Raw genomic sequence first — 18,393 nt, forward strand, 5'->3', positions numbered from 1 at the left:
AAGAAGGTATATGCAGAAAATCTATATTTGTGTTTGTGTGCGTGCTCACATGTGTGTTGTAGAAAAGCATTGAAGTCAAACACTTCTTTATATAAATTACAAAAGAGCTATTTATTCAATTCACTCATAGAAAGAGAAATGAAAAATATAGAATAACAGAGTTGGAACCTTTGACGTCTTCTAGTCCAACCCACTGCTCAGGCAGGAAACCCTATACCATTTCAGTACTTTCTGTAAGAAATATGAGGATTGAGATAGACTTTCTTCAGAACTAAAGCTGCACTGAAAGAGAAAAAAAAAGTTCATTGAGACAAAATAAATAAAGTTTGTAGTGGTAGCTCATAAACTGAAACAGCTCATATTCACCTATATGTAAACACAACCAGTTATATTATATGAAGTCTTAAAAGTTGTAATAAAAATATTCATGGGAAAATACTGGTGGTGAAGTCGTATCTTGAATCTATTTAATTTTTTCAAATGATATGAAAAACTAAGGAATATAATGGCATTGTACAGGGTACAATATAATGGCATTGTACATTTAATGTGAAAACTCCTCAGATTTTTTTGAAGAAACTATTAGCATATGGAATGATTATTAACAATAATCCTACTTTAGGCAATGTATTATTTGTTTCTTTCCTATCTTGTTAGGAAAGGGAATATCTTATATCTTTTTAGGAAAAAGATAATTAATCATGTTATTTATTTTCTTCTTAGGGAACAGTAAATTAGTTTGGAAAAGTGCACCTCATTGTGAATTATTTCATTTTACAGGCATCAAAGACTAATGTGGAATGTGATTTCAATATGTGCTTATATTGTAACTATAAATACATTATTTTTATATCAGAGATAAATTGCATATATCTTTATAGGTCAGCTTTCAATTAAAATAAAAGCCCTGAAATGACTTCAGGGGTTACAAAATTGCATCAAAACAACATAAAAGCTGACAAATAAATGCCAGTATGATGTCAAACTCTGTACTGAGACTTTTATACTAGGCCCAAGTGTTTAATTAATTGGTTTCTTTTTCCAGCTTTGTGTGAAGGTTTGACTTTTGTTATCAGAAAGATTAGTACTTTGCCCTTTAGTTGTCTTTTAGGTTTCATACAAACAAAGGCAACAGAAGCGATTGCTTGAAATGCAGGCTTCACTAACCGTTTTCATCCTGGAGGTAAGATCACTCTCTAATTACCACCCAGATTGAGAATCCTTTTGGAAGATGTGGGCAGCAGAACGAAATACTAGCTGTGTAGTCTTTTCCAAATGGGAATTTTGAAAGAAGGCTACGATTGCAGGTTTGTTCCAGGGGAATGGAGGCTCGCGGCTGAGTCGGGAGACAGCGGGAGACAGCGAGGGACATTTTACCTGAGAATGGAGGCTTCCTGAGACTCGCCGAGCCGCCTATACCCCCTGACCCGTTGGATTGTCATCCCAGCAGCCGTAGGAGGGGTTTTTGGACCCTCTCGGGTTAGCAGCTGCTGAGAACGGGCAGGGGGGGGGCGATGCGGCGAGCGGCGAGCGGCCCTTCTGTTTGGCGCGCGGCCTGCTGCGAACGGCCTGCTGCAGGCGGTCTGTGGTCGGACGGCTGTTTTTCGGCCTGTTTTTCGGCCCGGGAAAACAGCGGCCCGTGAAAATAGCGGGCGGCTGTCTTCCGGCCTGTGGCCTGCTGGCGACCTGCTGCTTCCTGATTCGGACGTCTTGGACTGGCGTCCTTGGCACCGGACGGTTCCATCTTCCCAGCAGCCCGGATGTTTGGGCTGCTGAGGTTTGTGTCCGCGCGGAGGTGGTGGACACGAAGACCGGGCCTGTTGGGAGTCTGCAGATGGTGGCGGCCATGGCGCGGGCGGTTGGGGGCGACGGGTGGAAGGACACGGCCCCCGCCCGCGTTTGTCTATCGGCGCCTGGTCTGCTGAGTTTACATCTACGCCCACCCTCATCATCGGTGTCGGAAGTTTGGACGAGACCGCGGCTTGGACATAAGGCCGCGGGGGGGGGTGAGCTTTGAGAACGGCGCCCCTCTCGATCCCATATACTATGCTCCTTGCTGGGTCATTGTTGCTTCGACGGGTTTTGAACTCCCCCCGCCTGTCTGAAGAGGTGGGGGAGGGGATTCCACCCGGTTTTGTAAGAGCTGTCGGGGGTTTCCCTTTCCGGGAATTGACAATGCCAGCGATGGTTGGGGACGATGGCGCCTCTCACCTTCTTGCCATATGGGTGTTGGCCTATTTTTGACTTTGACTTTCCATCGGACAAAGGGGCCTCCCATTGGTTGGACCAGCTACTCTTGCCTTGTCCATTCTGAGGAAATGACTTTCTCTCGCTGTCTCTACTTTTCAACATGCGATACTCCGCACATGAACTCCTCTGCCTGCGAGGTGCCCCCGCCTCGCAGGAATGGCCCTCTGCATTACCAAGGGCCGGCCTCAATGACGGGTTTTGGGACCCACAGAGGTGGCATGCGCCGAGGAAGAGCCTTTGGGGATTTTTAAATAGGGAATTTTTAAAGGGGGGGAGGGCAAGGGCGGGTGATGGGGGAAACCCGTCGGGGAGGGTATGTCCAGTCCTAGCGCGCGCTCACGACATTATTTTAGCTGGTCCGAAGACAGGAGGGGAGGGGTTTGAACAGAGCAGAGAATATCATTCCATCTGTACGGTAAGTGGGAGGGGCAGATATGGCGGAGGCAGGGGGCCGTATCGTTCTTTGGGAGCACGTGGTCGATGTTTAAAGGCGATCACGTGCTCCGGCCCCCCAGTCCCTACTCGTTCCCCGATGGTCAAGATCCTCAGAGCTCGGGCCTCGGCTGATGCTCTGCAATGCCCGGTCCGTGGTTAATAAGGCTCCCTGATTTGCGATCTGATTCAGGGGAGTCCGCGGACTTTATGGGCATTACAGAGACCTGGTTGGGCACAGAAGGGGGTGTACCCCTGGTAGAACTGTGCCCGCCGGGTTTCTGTGCATTCCATCAGCCGAGGGCCCAGGGTAGGGGTGGCGGGGTGGCGGTTGTGATTAGTCAGAGTCTGGAGCCAAGGGAGTCCACTGTTCCTCAGATAGCTGGCTGTGAATCCCTCCTTGTGAAGTGGGGCCATCGTAATCAGATGGGGTTGTTGATCACGTACCTGGCTCCTTGCTGCGTGACTACAGCCCTACCTGAGCTACTGGAGGTGCTTGCTGGCGTGGCGGTTGAGATCCCCAGACTTTTGGTCTTGGGAGATTTCAACTTGCCATCGGCCGGCTTGTCATCAACAGTGGTTCAGGAGTTCCAGGCCTCCATGACGGCCTTGGACCTGATTCAAGTAACTGATGGCCCTACACACATCGGGGGAGGCACGCTAGACTTGATTTTTATCTCTGGTCAGTGGGTTAATGATCTGGAATTAGGAGATATAGTGAAAGAACCATTGTCATGGTCGGATCATTTCTCCTTCGCCTAGACTTTCGAACCGCTGCTCACCACCGCAGGGAGACGGAGCCGATCGTTGGTTCCGTCCCAGGCGCCTGATGGACCCGGAGAGGTTTCTGGCGGAGCTTGGGCGTTTCCTGAGGATCTTACCCACGGCACGACTGAAGAACTAGTTGCGGCTTGGGATCGGGCCGCGGCTGGGGCTTTGGACCGTGTCGTGCCTTTGCGACCTCTGACCCGGCGCAGATCTCAATTGGCTCCCTGGTTCTCCGGGAGCTGAGAGAGATGAAACGCCGGAGAAGACGCCTAGAGAGTGTTTGGAGGTCCAGCAGGTCCGAGGCTGATCGGACACTAGTGAGGTCCTTTACCAGGACTTACCTAGTGGCAATGAGGGAGGCGGCGCTCCTCGTTTCCACCCTCATTGCGTCGGCAGATAACCGCCCGGCCGCCCTGTTTGGTGACCCGTTCCTCCTTCAACAAGAGGCGGGATGACCCCTGCAGGGTCGAGCCGAGGAGTTTAACGGTTATCTATCGATAAAATCGTTCAGCCGTGATGGTTTGGACCATGATTGCGATGATTCAGCTGAGGTGACAGAGACTCGTCTTGTTGAGGTTATTTGGGATGAGTTTGATTCTGTGGCTCCGAGGCGTGGACAGGTTGCTGGGGAGGTTGCATGCGACCACGTGTTTACTGGACCCGTGTCCTTCCTGGTTAGTACTGGCTGCTCAGGAAGTGACACGAGGCTGGTTCAGGGATTATAAATGCTTCTTTAGCTGAAGGGGTTTTCCCCGCCGCCTTGAAGGAGGCGGTGGTGAGACCTCTCCTGAAGAAGCCTTCCCTGGACCCAGCTATTTTGGGAAATTATCGTCCAGTCTCCAACCTTCGCTTTTTAGCGAAGGTTGTAGAGAGTGTGGTTGCATGGCAGCTTCCCCGGCACCTGGAGGAAGCTGTCTATCTAGACCCGTTCCAGTCCGGCTTCCGGCCCGGTTATAGCACGGAGACGGCTTTGGTCGCGTTGGTGGATGACCTCTGGAGGGCCAGGGACAGGGGCTGTTCCTCTGCCTTGGTCCTATTAGATCTTTCAGCGGCTTTTGATACCATCGACCATGGTATCCTGCTGCGCCGGTTGGAGGGATTGGGAGTGGGAGGCACCGTTTATCGGTGGTTCTCCTCCTATCTCTCTGACCGGTCGCAGTCGGTGTTGACAGGGGGGCAGAGGTCGTCCTCGAGGCGCCTCACTTGTGGGGTACCCCAGGGGTCGATTCTCTCGCCTACCCTGTTCAACATCTACATGAAGCCGCTGGGCGAGGTCATCAGTGGGTTCGGGGTGAGTTATCATCTGTACGCTGATGACACTCAGCTGTACTTTTCCACCCCGGACCACCCCAACGAAGCGGTCGAAGTGCTGTCCCGGTGCCTGGAAGCCGTACGGGTCTGGATGGGGAGAAACAGACTCAAGCTCAATCCCTCCAAGACGGAGTGGCTGTGGATTCCGGCACCCCGGTACAGTCAGCTGCATCCGCAGCTGACTGTTGGGGGCGAGTTAGTGGCCCCAAAGGAGGTGGTTCGCAACTTGGGTGTCCTCCTGGATGGCCGGCTGTCCTTTGAGGAACATCTGGCAGCCGTCACCAGGAGGGCTTTTTACCAAGTTCGCTTGGTTCGCCAGTTGCGTCCCTTCCTTGACCGGGATGCCTTATGCACGGTCACTCACGCTCTGGTTACGTCTCGGCTGGATTATTGCAATGCTCTCTACATGGGGCTGCCCTTGAGGTGCACCCGGAGGCTGCAGTTAGTCCAGAATGCAGCTGCGCGAGTGGTAATGGGAGCCGCTCGAGGCTCCCACGTAACACCTCTGCTCCGTAGTTTGCACTGGCTTCCTGTGGTCTTTCGGGTGCGCTTCAAGATCCTGGTTACCACCTTTAAAGCGCTCCATGGCTTAGGACCCGGGTACTTACGAGACCGCCTGCTGTTACCGTATGCCTCCCATCGACCCGTACGCTCTCACAGAGAGGGCCTTCTCAGGGTGCCGTCCGCCAAACAATGTCGGCTGGCGGCTCCCAGGGGTAGGGCCTTCTCTGTGGGAGCACCGACGCTCTGGAACGAACTCCCCCCTGGCTTACGTCAAGTTCCTGATCTTCGGACCTTCCGTCGTGAGCTAAAAACATACTTATTTATTCAAGCAGGACTGGCATAAATAGTGATTTTAAATTGGGGTTTTAGAGATTTTAAACATTTGTAAATTTTTTAAATTTTTAAATTATCGGCCATTTATTAATAGTTTCTTTTAATTTCTTTTAATTGTATATACTCTGTATTTTATTTCGGCTGTACACCGCCCTGAGTCCTTCGGGAGAAGGGCGGTATAAAAATCTAATAAAACTAAAACTAAACTAAACTAGAATGAGGACTGCATTAAATTGACAACCACAATTCTTCTTCTTCCATAGATTGGCCTCATTCTCTATAATGCATTTCTCTTGGTTTCAACATAAATATTTAAAAAGTGATGGTTTTACGGAATGTAACTAATAAAGTGTTATAAACTGTGTTTCTCTACTATCCAGTATTAAATTGGGTTTCCCCCCATAGCTAGTAAACCAGTGGCATAATAGGAAAAACTATAAAAGCGAATATGGTATATGACTAGCGAGGAGACTAGGGTGCTAATGCAGAGTAATAGTTTGGCTGCCTAAGACTGCTAGCTCTGTCTGTTTCACACTCGTACACTTTCCAAGGTGTGCCACGGTGGGCAAGCTAGCTCCGCACCTGAAAGAAAGATGAATGGCTTTCCTGCAATGTCACCCAAGGCTCTCTTCCTCCACCAAAGCTGCCTTACAAATGGGCATTACAATCAGGAAGGTTCAGCCCCAGCAGGATTCTAACCATCTGCACAAAGCATCAACATGTCTCCCTACTAAAGAGATACCTATTTATCTATTCGCATATAACATGCTTTTGAACTGCTAGATGGGCAGAAGCTGAGGCAACTGATATGAACACACCTTGCCACGCAGTGCTAGATCTTGTACCATAGGAACAGTGGTGGGATTCAGTTGGTTCGGGCCAGTTTGGGAGAACCGGTAGTCAAATTGCTGTTTGGCCCCTCCCCTCCCTGCCCCCAGGAGTCCCCACTTGCCCCATTTTGGTTCCCAGATAAGTGCAGGGAGGCCTACTAGCCCAAAATGGGGCATGGGGGGGTGCACCCTCGCAGCCCATTTTCACTCCCAGGAGGCTTTAGGGAGGCCTCCTAGGCTCAAAATGGGGTGCGGGGTGCAGAGTAGCCCCCCCATGGCCCATTTTCTCTCCCAGAAGGCTGCAGGGAGGCCTACTAGGCCCAAAACATTGCACAGGTGTGGCACATTTGCCCCCCCCCACAGACCTTTTTTGCTCCCAGGGGGTGCAGGAGGCCAAATGCTGCCAGTCATACCCCCTGGCCACACCCACCATGACCACGCCCACCCAGCCGATCATTAGGGCAGGGAACCGGTTGTTAAATTATTTGAATCCCACCCCTGCATAGGAGCAATGACCATCTCCACTGTCACTAAACTATGTGACCCCATGTCCTCAAAGGTTGTGATAAAGTACTGGGAATGGCAGTAGTCTAGAGGTTTCACAGGAAAGTTAAATTTGGGAAGAAATATGCCCTCAGCTATACTGAATTTTAATTTAAAGAATACTCTATCTCAGCTGCTAAAGTTTGAGAAAGCCTCGTCTCCTTTGAAAGAATTCTGAAAGCAAATTCTTTTCCATCCACTGGATGAAAATGAGTAGGAAAAATGCAGAATTTAAGAAGACTGAAATTTAGAACATTTACGTGTAAAAGAAGATGCCCCATTTACATAATTTATTAAATTTCCTCTACAAATACCAGCCATTCTCTAAAAAGTGTACACATTTTCCCTCCCTCTTTTTCCCCTTTGTCCTTCCAGAAGTAAAAAAAGCAAAAGAAAGATGATAAAAAATGAGGATGGAGATGAAGCAACAAGAAGCTGTGACTGTGCTAAGAGGAGAAATGAAAAGAAAGGGTAGGCCAAAATTACATGAAGTTAAGAAAAATATTGAACAGAGAAAGAAAAAAAGGGGGGAAAGGGGAAGCCTTATTTTTTAAAAAAGGATTTTGATAAAAGAGAATAATTGTAGCTCAGAGTTGAACTATATAGTCTTGGCACTCTCTGAGCTTGGTGGGGTTTTTTGCAGACATGTCATTATCTAACTAGATAACATTACCAGTGATGATGTTGGGTAATGAAATGTCTGTGAGAAAACAACCAAGCTCAGACAGCACTGAAGACCCCACAAAAGGATTTAATTTCAGTAGTCAACAGCCTCTCTCTCAAGCAAAATCGAACTTCAAAAGGACCTGTGCTTTCCAGCAACAGCATCTTATGGTATCTGCATTCCTTTACTTGCCAGACAATTATCTGAGACAAAGCCTTGTCTTCCATTGGGTAAATACTATGTCTGTTTGTCTGACTGCCCGGTTGTAAAAAGATTCCCTATAAATCAAGCTTACGTTCAATCTTTTAAAAAAAAGCTTAAGTTATTATTATGTAACAATTGCAGTGGGAGAAATGGATTTGCCTGAGGCCATACATCAAAAATGGCTCCCATTTTTGAAGAGTGCTGTTGAGTCACGCTTTCTGAGGCAAAAATCCAGTCTGTCCTTGATTCAGTCCCTCACAAGATTACCACTGAAACATCATCAAAAATATTTGCCGAGTGCTCTCCTCATGTACAGTTGTGAGACAGAGAAAAATGTTCAGAACAAAAAAAAAAATTAAAACCTTTCATTGGGTGAAATCTTGACAGGTCATTTGTGGATTCTACTATTAAACTTATCAACTATTTTTATGAAAAATCCTCTTCATTTTAACCAAACACCAGTTGCTTTTACAAAATGCCTCTAGGGTGATCTTGAAAATTGTTTTCTTGGCAATGACTTGGACATGCTTTTTTATCTACCTTTCATGGAAACACAGCCACCAATGCAGGCAGCTGAAAGAATATTAGAATCGGAGGTTAGATGTGTAAGAAGAGAAAATCTTTTATAGAACATTGCTTGTTACTGGCTCTTATTTCATCTTTGGACACATTTTCTGCTTTTCGTTGGAAACATTTTGGGGTGAGCCATTCTACTTGGCCTTCTTTTTCAGTACTGTCTAGCTGTAAGCAAGAAGAGATCATTCCCCAAGCCCCTCTTTTGTGTTGTACCACAGAATTCGGTCTCTTTTTCAACATCTACCTGAAAACACTGAGTGGTTCAGGTATCTGCCGGTTTAGGGTTCAGAATCATCAATATACTTGATCAGGAGGAAGGAGGTAATACACCATCAATGCAGCTGATTTCTTTCAATTCAATTCTGGGCTGACTAATTAAAGTTATTAAGGTTTGGCACCCCTGCACTAGGCAGAACCTTGACATCACCATGATGTATCGTGACTTTTTTCCCCTTTACTAAACTGGGCGTGGGTGTGGCCAGTGCATGATGCATCTGGCACACAGGCTGGGAGTTTGACACCTCTGGCCTATGGGCCTTAAAGCTGTGTGAGTTTGGATGCAGAGCAACCATCTCTTCAATTCTACTAAGACCAATTGGCCATAGGTATTTAGACTGCTCAAATTTGGGGATATTCCATCTTTGACCTTGGATGGAGTGGCATTTACCCATTTAAAGGTGATGCCCAATTTTGGGATCTTCCTGAATTCACAGCTCCTGCTTGTGGCAGATGGCAACTGTGGCCAGGAAGGGCTTTGCACTGTTTTATCTGGTGCACCAGTTGTACTCTTCCCTAGACCAGGAGACCTTGTAGGATAGTCACTCATACCTGATCAGCTCATGGCTTGACTATAGTGACAACTCTACATGGGGCTGCCACTGAGGACCACCTGGAAGCTTTGACTGGTCCAGAATGCTGCAGTGAGGACAAAGTTGTTGATGTAACACCTCTGCTTTGTGAGTTGCATAGGCTCTCATTTTTGGGTGTGAGTCAGAGTGCTGGTTGCTACCTATAAAGCCCTACCATTTATGTATCGAGGTCTGGGGCTTGGAATGTGTTAAAGCCCCTCTTACTTGGCTTTATTATTATTTAATAATCACAGATGCCATTTACACTTGTACCTTGATGAAGGCATCTTTTCTTTTATGCACACTGAGAGCATATGCACCAAGACAAATTCCTTGTGTGTCCAATCAGACTTGGCCAAAAAAAATATATATTCTATTTATTTCTGGTTTTTTATTATTTTAATGTTTTTTTAATTGTTTTATAATTTTAGAATTGTAAGCCACCCAGAGGCACTTGGTTGAGTGGCTAAAGAAATCAAAGGGAGAGAGGGAGGGGAAGGGGAAGGGGAAGGAGGGAGAAAGGAAGGGAGGGAGGGAGGGAGGGAGGAAGTTTAGTTGTTGTTACAATTTCAATAGTTTTGCTTCCTTCTTGCACTCAGAAAGGCTATTCTTGAAAGGCCCATTTCTGTTGGGCTCCACTTCTACTTTGTACCCAAAGAAGTAGAACATACATGAGAAAAATCACATGTAATTATTTCTCTGTGGTCCTTGGATAAGGTTAAAGATTATTTGAAAGTGTCATGGTACCTGGAGCTGCAGAATGAGGACTGATTAATTGATACTGTCTTTTGATGGTGGCATATCTTAATACAGTGGGGACAAAGCTGAAGAAGGGCGATACCTAGATACAATGGGACGGTGGGCATGTTGCCACCTTGGAGTTGCAAGAAAATAGGAATTAAATAAAGTTGCAATTGGCTGAAATCTACAGGATAGCAATGTGTTCCAGAAAAATTGAGGAAAGGAGAACCCGGGGGGAGTGGGAGAGATTGAGTGAGAGGATATGATACAGGAAAATGGTATATTGAAGACACATGGCGTTGATGTTACTGCTGAACCAAAGTCTGTGCAGACAGTGAATCCTGCCACAGCCTTTGAAAAATAAGGAAAAATATTTCCGACTTCTAGTACAGCACAGGGTGACCAAAGGAAAGAAAAAAGAGGGGAAGAAAATAGTGGATGTCCAGTGGGGTTATTACAGGTCCTCTTGGGCTCCATAAGTAGAATCAGGCCTTGTACAAAGAGCAATGATAAATGACATTATCTTTGCCTCCTTCTTTTCAAATATAGCAGGCAAGGAGTATTACTTTCCACATCAGAGGATGTTGGAAAAGCTCAGTATGTTGTCTTTTCTTCTCTCCTTGGCAAAACATGAAGGTTACAAAAATAGAAAGAGCTGCTCCAGCTGCTGTTAATGGTAAACGCTCCGCTTCTAAAATTGTTTGAAATTTTTTCCCATTTGCAAAATACCACCCCATCCCCCACCCCAAAAAATCAGTGTTTTGAACTGTTTTGATCGAGCATTGAAATATATATTTTGCAATAGTCCGAGTTTTATTCTTATGATATTATGCTGAAGCATTTTTTAAAAAATAATAACTGTTCTGTGTAATCTACTATTTTCACTTACAGAAAATATCTCAACCTGAGCAAAATGAGGTCCCTAGTTCATGTATCTGATAGCAAATCCAGAAATAATGAGATTTCACAGAGTAATCATTACAATAATCTAACAAAATAAATGGAAATCCATTAATCCCACGTGTGCTGTACTTTGGACAGTTTTACATAAAATTGTACACAAAAGCTTGGTCACTTTATTTCATATTGCTCAAAGAGACAAGAATTGGATTTAATTTACCTATGGAGACAGGCTAAATGCGTTTCATGGTTGTACTTTGTAAAATTTATGTTTTGCTCCATTAATTCTGCCAGATGTGATATAATCAAAAAGAACAGGCAGAGCTCTTATTCTTGTACGCTTTGTTGCATAATACTTTGTTTCTCTAAAACACATTATTTAAGATTTTTTTTAATTGCCAATTGCTCTTTTCAAGCATTCTTCTTAACCAAGCAATCACATTTACTTAACTTAAACTGTTAATGTACGCTATTCAAGAATGATTCAGCATTCATCAAACTTCTCAGAGTGTACCAAGAGAAGACAAGAAGATATCCACTTAGTTTATAGTTTACCTTATTTTCATTGCACATGGTCCAACAAAATTAAATGCCGTCTTCAGTGTACATTATAACTATATAACACAAACATAATCCTTTACATTCTATATAATTGAAATTGAAAACCCGATATTGCACTATATCATAGAATTCAATATGGTTATTGCCCTGAGATAAAAGCTGTTTTTCAGCCTATTTGTCCTTGATTTTATTGTCCTGTATCATCTGCCAGATGGTAATAGTTAAAAAAAAGGGTGTCCAGGATGAGATGGATCTTTAAGAATGTTTTGAACTTTCTTAAGGCAGTGGGAGCTATAAAGCTCTTCCAAAGTGGGGAGAGGGCAACCAATGATCCTCTGGGCAATGATGTTGACCCTCTGGAGTACTGTCCTATCTGCCACTGTGCAATTGGCAAACCATATCCATGTGCAGTAGGTTAAAATACTCTCTGTTGTGCAGTGGTAGAAGGCCACCAGCAGTTTTTCGTTCAGCTGTTGTTTCCTGAAAAATCTCAGGTAGTATAATAGATATAGTTTTCTAGCTACATGGATATCAATCTCCCCATCGGGAGTCATTAGATGTGGCCCTTGGCAGCTGTATGGGATTATTTAATGAAAATAAACTTAAACATAGTCAAAGTATGGTCAGGGCAAAGTATCTTTGCTTTGCAAAGTATCTTTGCTTTGATTAATAAGGCACATTATTATGAGGACAAATACTATAATATATACACGTGCCAAGTAACAGCCTGCTTTTTCTCACATGGAAAACATTTAAGAAGAAGCTTCTTGTTATTGTATGAAAGGCTAGATCAAATTTTTCTATCCAGTATTATTTATATCCCTGAAGATATTTTGAGAAACTAATGTTTGTTATCTTGTACTCTGCTGAGAACTTTACATCGTTCCGGTTTTCTATGTGAGATCCTTTTCAGATGTTGTTTCGAACAGCTTATATTTTTATCTCCTTTGCCACTAAATATTTGACCTGAAGCTACTTATAGCTCAAAAAGAATCTTTATTCATCCTCATTTTAGTTTTCAAAATATTTTTATTTTTTTATTTTTTTGTGAGATTAATCTATAACAAACCGATTGTCCTAGTTGTATACTTTATGCTACAGACCTAGGAGATGATACTATAGAATTGATTTCATTGTTATCATCTTTTAGAACAGAACAGAACAGAACAGAACAGAACAGAATAGAATAGAATAGAATAGAATAGAATTTTTATTGGCCAAGTGTGATTGGATACACAAGGAATTTGTCTTTGGACATGCCAGTAAGACCCACAATCACTTGGGATCTTTCAAATGCCGGGTTTAAGGGGAGCAGGCAAGGTACAGGAATCCCCCTGGATTAAAGATGGTGGCATCAGTCACTGCCAAGGCTACAGGGCTAAGGCAGGGGTGCTATTCAGCAGGTTTTGATAGGTTCCAGAGAACCAGGGTGGAAATTTTGAGTAGTTCGAAGAACCAGCAAATACCACCTCTGGCTGGCCCCAGAGTGGGGTGGGAATGGAGTTTTTGCAATATCCTTTCCCCAGGAATGGGGAGGGAATGGGGATTTTGCAGTATCCTTCCCCTGCCATGCTCACCAAGCCACAGAACTGGTAGTAAAAAAAAATTGAATTCCACTACTGGGCTAAGGGTGTGCGTACAGAGGGCTTCTTGGAAAGGAAACTTGAGCCTTTCAGCTTTTCACTCTATGGATTTATTCCTAACTCCTCCAAGGGGTTTCATGTATGTGGCCAAAAGATGTAAAGAAATTTAGAAGACAGGAATTAATCTGAAATAGCCTAGTAAATTGTTGTTTGTAAGGCTATGTTTTCATTGAAGGAAACAGTTTTAAAAACCCTTGGAATGTGCTGATGACAAAGTCAACTTGATTGTCTACGTGCCTATTGTATCGTTACATGCAGTTAAGGTAACACATGATGTAACTTTATAATTTCTTACGTTTCCCTTCTGCTATCCAATCACTCTGTGTCAATAACATGGAGGAGTACTGGGATCTATCTCATGAAAAAAGAACATGATGTTGCTTTCAACAGCCAATTTAAATCTGCCATTCTGGTTTCAACATAATACCTGACACTCGGTCTAATTGTTTTCTATTCATATATACTATACTCCACTCAGCTTGATCTCCTGTTTATATAATAATATATATAATTATATAATAATTGCTACCAACTTGCCTTCCATTGAGGACCTGTATACTGCACGAATCAAGAAGAGGGCCGTGAAAATATTTGCAGATCCCTCGCATCCTGGACATAAACTGTTTCAACTTCTACCCTCAAAACGACGCTATAGAGCACTGCACACCAGAACAACTAGACACAAGAACAGTTTTTTCCCGAAGGCCATCACTCTGCTAAACAAATAATTCCCTCAACACTGTCAGACTATTTACTGAATCTGCACTACTATTAATCGTTTCATAGTTCCCATCACCAATCTCTTTCCACTTATGACTGTATGACTATAACTTGTTGCTGGCAATCCTTATCATTTATATTGATATATTGATCATCAATTGTGTTGTAAATGTTGTACCTTGATGAACGTATCTTTTCTTTTATGTACACTGAGAGCATATGCACCAAGACAAATTCCTTGTGTGTCCAATCACACTTGGCCAATAAAATTCTATTCTATTCTTCTATTCCATAAAATGATGCATATGATAATCCATTTATCCTGTTGTATTCTTATTTTCATAAAAGCCTGGCCCAAAATTTCATATAACACTTCATAGTTTTGGTCAGTAGAGACTCACCATTAAATTTATGATCTCCATAAGGCTTGGCTTTAAATACAAAGGCATTAAAAAGTGCCAGCTATGTTATATAAGTGTTAATTGTTCGCTACATGACAGTTCTGTATTTAATTTTTAAGGCCTTGTCTCCCCCCATCTCCCGCCCCAAGAAAAAGACAGGAATTGGGCAGAGCATTGAAAAGAATAAATGGAGCTAATATGAATAAATGTGAAGTTCCAGAAACAATGGCCCAAAAAAGAGATCTTGGATTATTAAAGTAGCCTACGACCTGCCGCTTAGTTTCTATTATGAATATCATCACAACCATATGTAACAGCCTGCTGCAATTATGCACTCATAGTCGATGCTTTGTGAATAGACCATTCTTAGGAACGGAAAATTAAACTGAAGTTGGCAGAATGAAATACATCGTTGCTTAACTGAATCAAAAGTGAATTCTTGCATTAATGGGATTAAGGCCCTCAGAAGGATCTGCTCTTCCACTTGCTTCTAGCTTTGATCATTGTGTTGGATCTGTCTTGCCTCTTCATTGGAACAACTGTCCTTCTGCCAACCAGTTGCATGTGTTGGTGAAGTTGCTTCAACCACCTCAAATAGAAAGTTCACAGAAATCTCTCACCAATTTCTTTTCAAAAGAAACAGTTGGTCTAATGAATAATAATCCATTATGATAGAAACAGATGCATCGTCTACAGCAGGGGTGTCAAACTCTATTTCATTGATGGCTGCATCAGGGTGGCTTTTACCTTGGTGGGGGTGGCGTGGCCAGGGTGAGCATGGCCAGCTCAACGTTACTCATGTCATGGGTGCCTGTAGTGGCCCCAGTGCTCTGCCAGTGAAAATGGGCTCCTGAGCTCCATTTTTGCTGGCAGAGGCACTGCGGGCTGGTCATCTGTGGGCTGGTCATGGGCCAGATCTGGCCTCCGGGCCTTGAGTTTGACAGCCCTGGTCTACAGTATCTGCTAATGCTGGTCTTGCAAGATGAAAAAAAAAATCTATGCAGAATGTATATTTGGCAGTAAAACTATATTTGGTAGTAAAACTGCTTGTATATGAGGAGGTGTCTCTCCCTAGTAGGACTAACACACCTCATTCATTCCAGTGAAGGAATTCTGACTGATGTTATGAAGAAGAAGAGCGTTTTCTGCTGTGGCCCAGGCCTTGAGAACATTCTGCCAGAGGAAGGTCTGATCCTACCCTTTTGGCTTTCTGGAAGAGCATTAAAACCTGGTTTTGTCAGTTATCTTGGGACCCCGAGAGGGGTGCTGTCCACCAGAGGTTGATGGAGAAGAAGAAGACCTCATCCTCATCAGAGGTGGGTTTCAGCAGGTTCTGACCAGTTCTGGCGAACCAGTAGCGGATACTTTGAGTAGTTCGGAGAACCAATAAATACCACCTCTGACTGGCCCCGCCCCCATCTATTCTCTGCCTCCCAAGTCCCAGCTGATCAGGAGGAAATGGGGATTTTGCAGTAACCTTCCCCTGGATTCAGAAGGGAATGGAGATTTTACAATATCCTTCCCCTGCCATGCCCACCAAGCCACACCCACAGAACCAGTAGTAAAAAGTGTTCTAGTGTTTATATAACTCTTCTTAATTTTAATTGTTTTTATACTTATATTTTTTCCATTTGTAAACCAGCCAGAGTAACCCTATAAATTTAATTCCCCAAATTAAATATATTTGGGGAAGCTGCATTCACCATCCACAAAAATGCACATGTTAAGGAATGTTGCACACAAAACCAGGCCTACTTATTTCGTTTGATACAGATATGGAATGGAACAATAACCAGATCTCTGTGTTCTTCCCCCCTCCTTCAACCCTATGGTCTTTTTAGATCATAACACTTCCTTTAATTATGTTTCAGTAACAGCCTTCATATTAATGTAAAGAAACACAGCAAATGGAGATTTCTTTTTTTTTTTTTAAGGAACACATTGACTCAATTTTAGATTGGCAACCTTAGATAGTTTTCCTTGGAAGCAGATTCCCCTTGAAAGAATTGGATTTGTCAATAAGCTCTCTAATTAAAAAAACTGAAACTGTCTATTTTATTTCCAGTTCCCCAACTTAGAATATGTATACCTGTGTTCAATATTTGTTTGTTTGATAAATACATTTATATCTCGTCTTTCTTCAGCAAGTGGAGGCTGCTCAAGACAGCTTACATGGAAATTTCCCTTCATTTTATACCCACACAAAATGTTATGAGGGATGTTGAGAGTATCTGATGCAAAGTTACTCAATGAGTTCTTTGACTGAGCGTAGACTTGAACCTAGATTGCCTCAATCTTAGTTCTACGTCTTGACCACACTGGCTTACATCTAAAATCATGAGACAGGCCTGCTTAAATCCACTTGAAATAACTGAGTTTCATCAGGAATAACTTTAGCTCAACTGCATTGAAAAAGACTTTAATATGGTTTTCTTTTCCTAGTGATCCAAAATGTTGAGATTCATTGAAGATAAACATTTGAGCTACGCAGGCAGACAAATTCTCTATTGTGTGTTTTCAATCAACGCATGACCTGCTTTTACTGAAGTTGATGGTCAGATACCAAACAGTTTGAGTAGATGAAAAATGGCCTTATAGAGATGTCCTTAAACTTGGGGGGGGGGAGATTATCAGCATGCTCAATGTCCATTTCTTGGACCCCACAGAGCAGCATATGCACAGAGTTCTTAGAAACCATTATGTGCAGTTTGTGCTTATGCATATTATTATTATTAAATAAATCATATGGAAACATTTACCAAATGTGGAAACTTCTGAAGGAGGAGACTGTCAGACCCCAAGAACCAAGAACAACATGTGGAGTTAACTTCTGAGTAATTTCCCATATTGCTCTTCACCAATAGACAGAATCTTGCCAGACTAAAGAAACTTGTCTGCATAACTGTAGATATAATATAGGAATAGCTATGGAGGAACTATTTTTACCTGCTACCTCCTGGCTAAACGTTCCAAACTCTGCTGCCTCTTTGCCCTCTGGCATGCAGCCCCTCCATCCTGGGAACCCAGACTACATTCTACCACAGACAAAGGGTAGTGTAATGATAGTATCTCCAATCCAGGGGTATGTCGTGTCCCACTCCCACTCAGACGACCGGGTCTGGGAAGTCTGTATCAAGCATGGCCACGAAGCCTCTGCAGCTTTGCCAAATTCCTTTCAGATTTCTCAGGGCAGGCAGGAATCCAAGGTGTGACTTCAGCAAACCAGATGAGACTTTGCTTGACTCAAATTGCTTGACTCAAGCTGGTCCTTTATATAGGCCATGGGATGTGGCTCCATGACTCAGCACTTATCCAGGCCTGCCCCTCCCTTCCTTCTGCTGACGTCGCCTCTCAGATCTCAGGATCCTCCCACTTTAGATTGTCTTCTGCTGTTTGAGAAAAGGAGGTCAGAAGGAGCAGGCCCAGGCAATTCCAATCCGTGGCTGACTTCCCCTGATGGCTGCATGTGAGTGAGGTTGTTTGTTCATTCCTGACATCCCCTCCAGGCATGGGGCCAGGGCTGGGGGCTGGAGGCATGCCAGGCCGTTCCTCTTCATTATCAGACTCTGGATCTGATAGCAGGCCCGGAAGGAGGCGGGAGGGGCCCGGCTGAGGAGAGGAGGGAGGGCGAGGCACAACAGGGTGGGTTCCATTTACCTTTGCTACTGGTTCACTTCACTCCTGCATGTGTGCTTCTGCGCATGCACAGAAGCTTCTGTGCATGTGCAGATCATCCATGATGATGTCCAGGTGGGTGGGAGCCTTCCGCTGCCATTACTACTGGTTCTCAAGAACCAGGCCGAACCAGGAGCAACCCACCACTACTCCAATCCCTCTCCCCTCCCCTCCCCTGGAAAGCTCTAGTAAGCAATCTTACTAGAGCAATCTTAAGTAAGTATGCACACCAATAGCAAAGAACATCATGATGTCATATAATATGGAACAATTAATTTTTCTGAGCTTGTCCGTATAATATTAGGAAAGGAAACAAGGGAAACATTGACTTTAATAATCATTAAGTCTATCCTCAAATTAGAAGTAGTTGTTACAGTCTCTGAAAATTCATTCTTCCTATCTTCTTTGTTTCAATTTTTGCAGGATTATTTTTCTTAGCATTTTTCATAATGTACATTGTTTACCTATGCAGATTCTATTCATAGTATT

This window comes from Ahaetulla prasina, chromosome 1 (genome assembly GCF_028640845.1).
Source record: "Ahaetulla prasina isolate Xishuangbanna chromosome 1, ASM2864084v1, whole genome shotgun sequence".
Classification (NCBI taxonomy): Eukaryota; Metazoa; Chordata; class Lepidosauria; order Squamata; family Colubridae; genus Ahaetulla; species Ahaetulla prasina.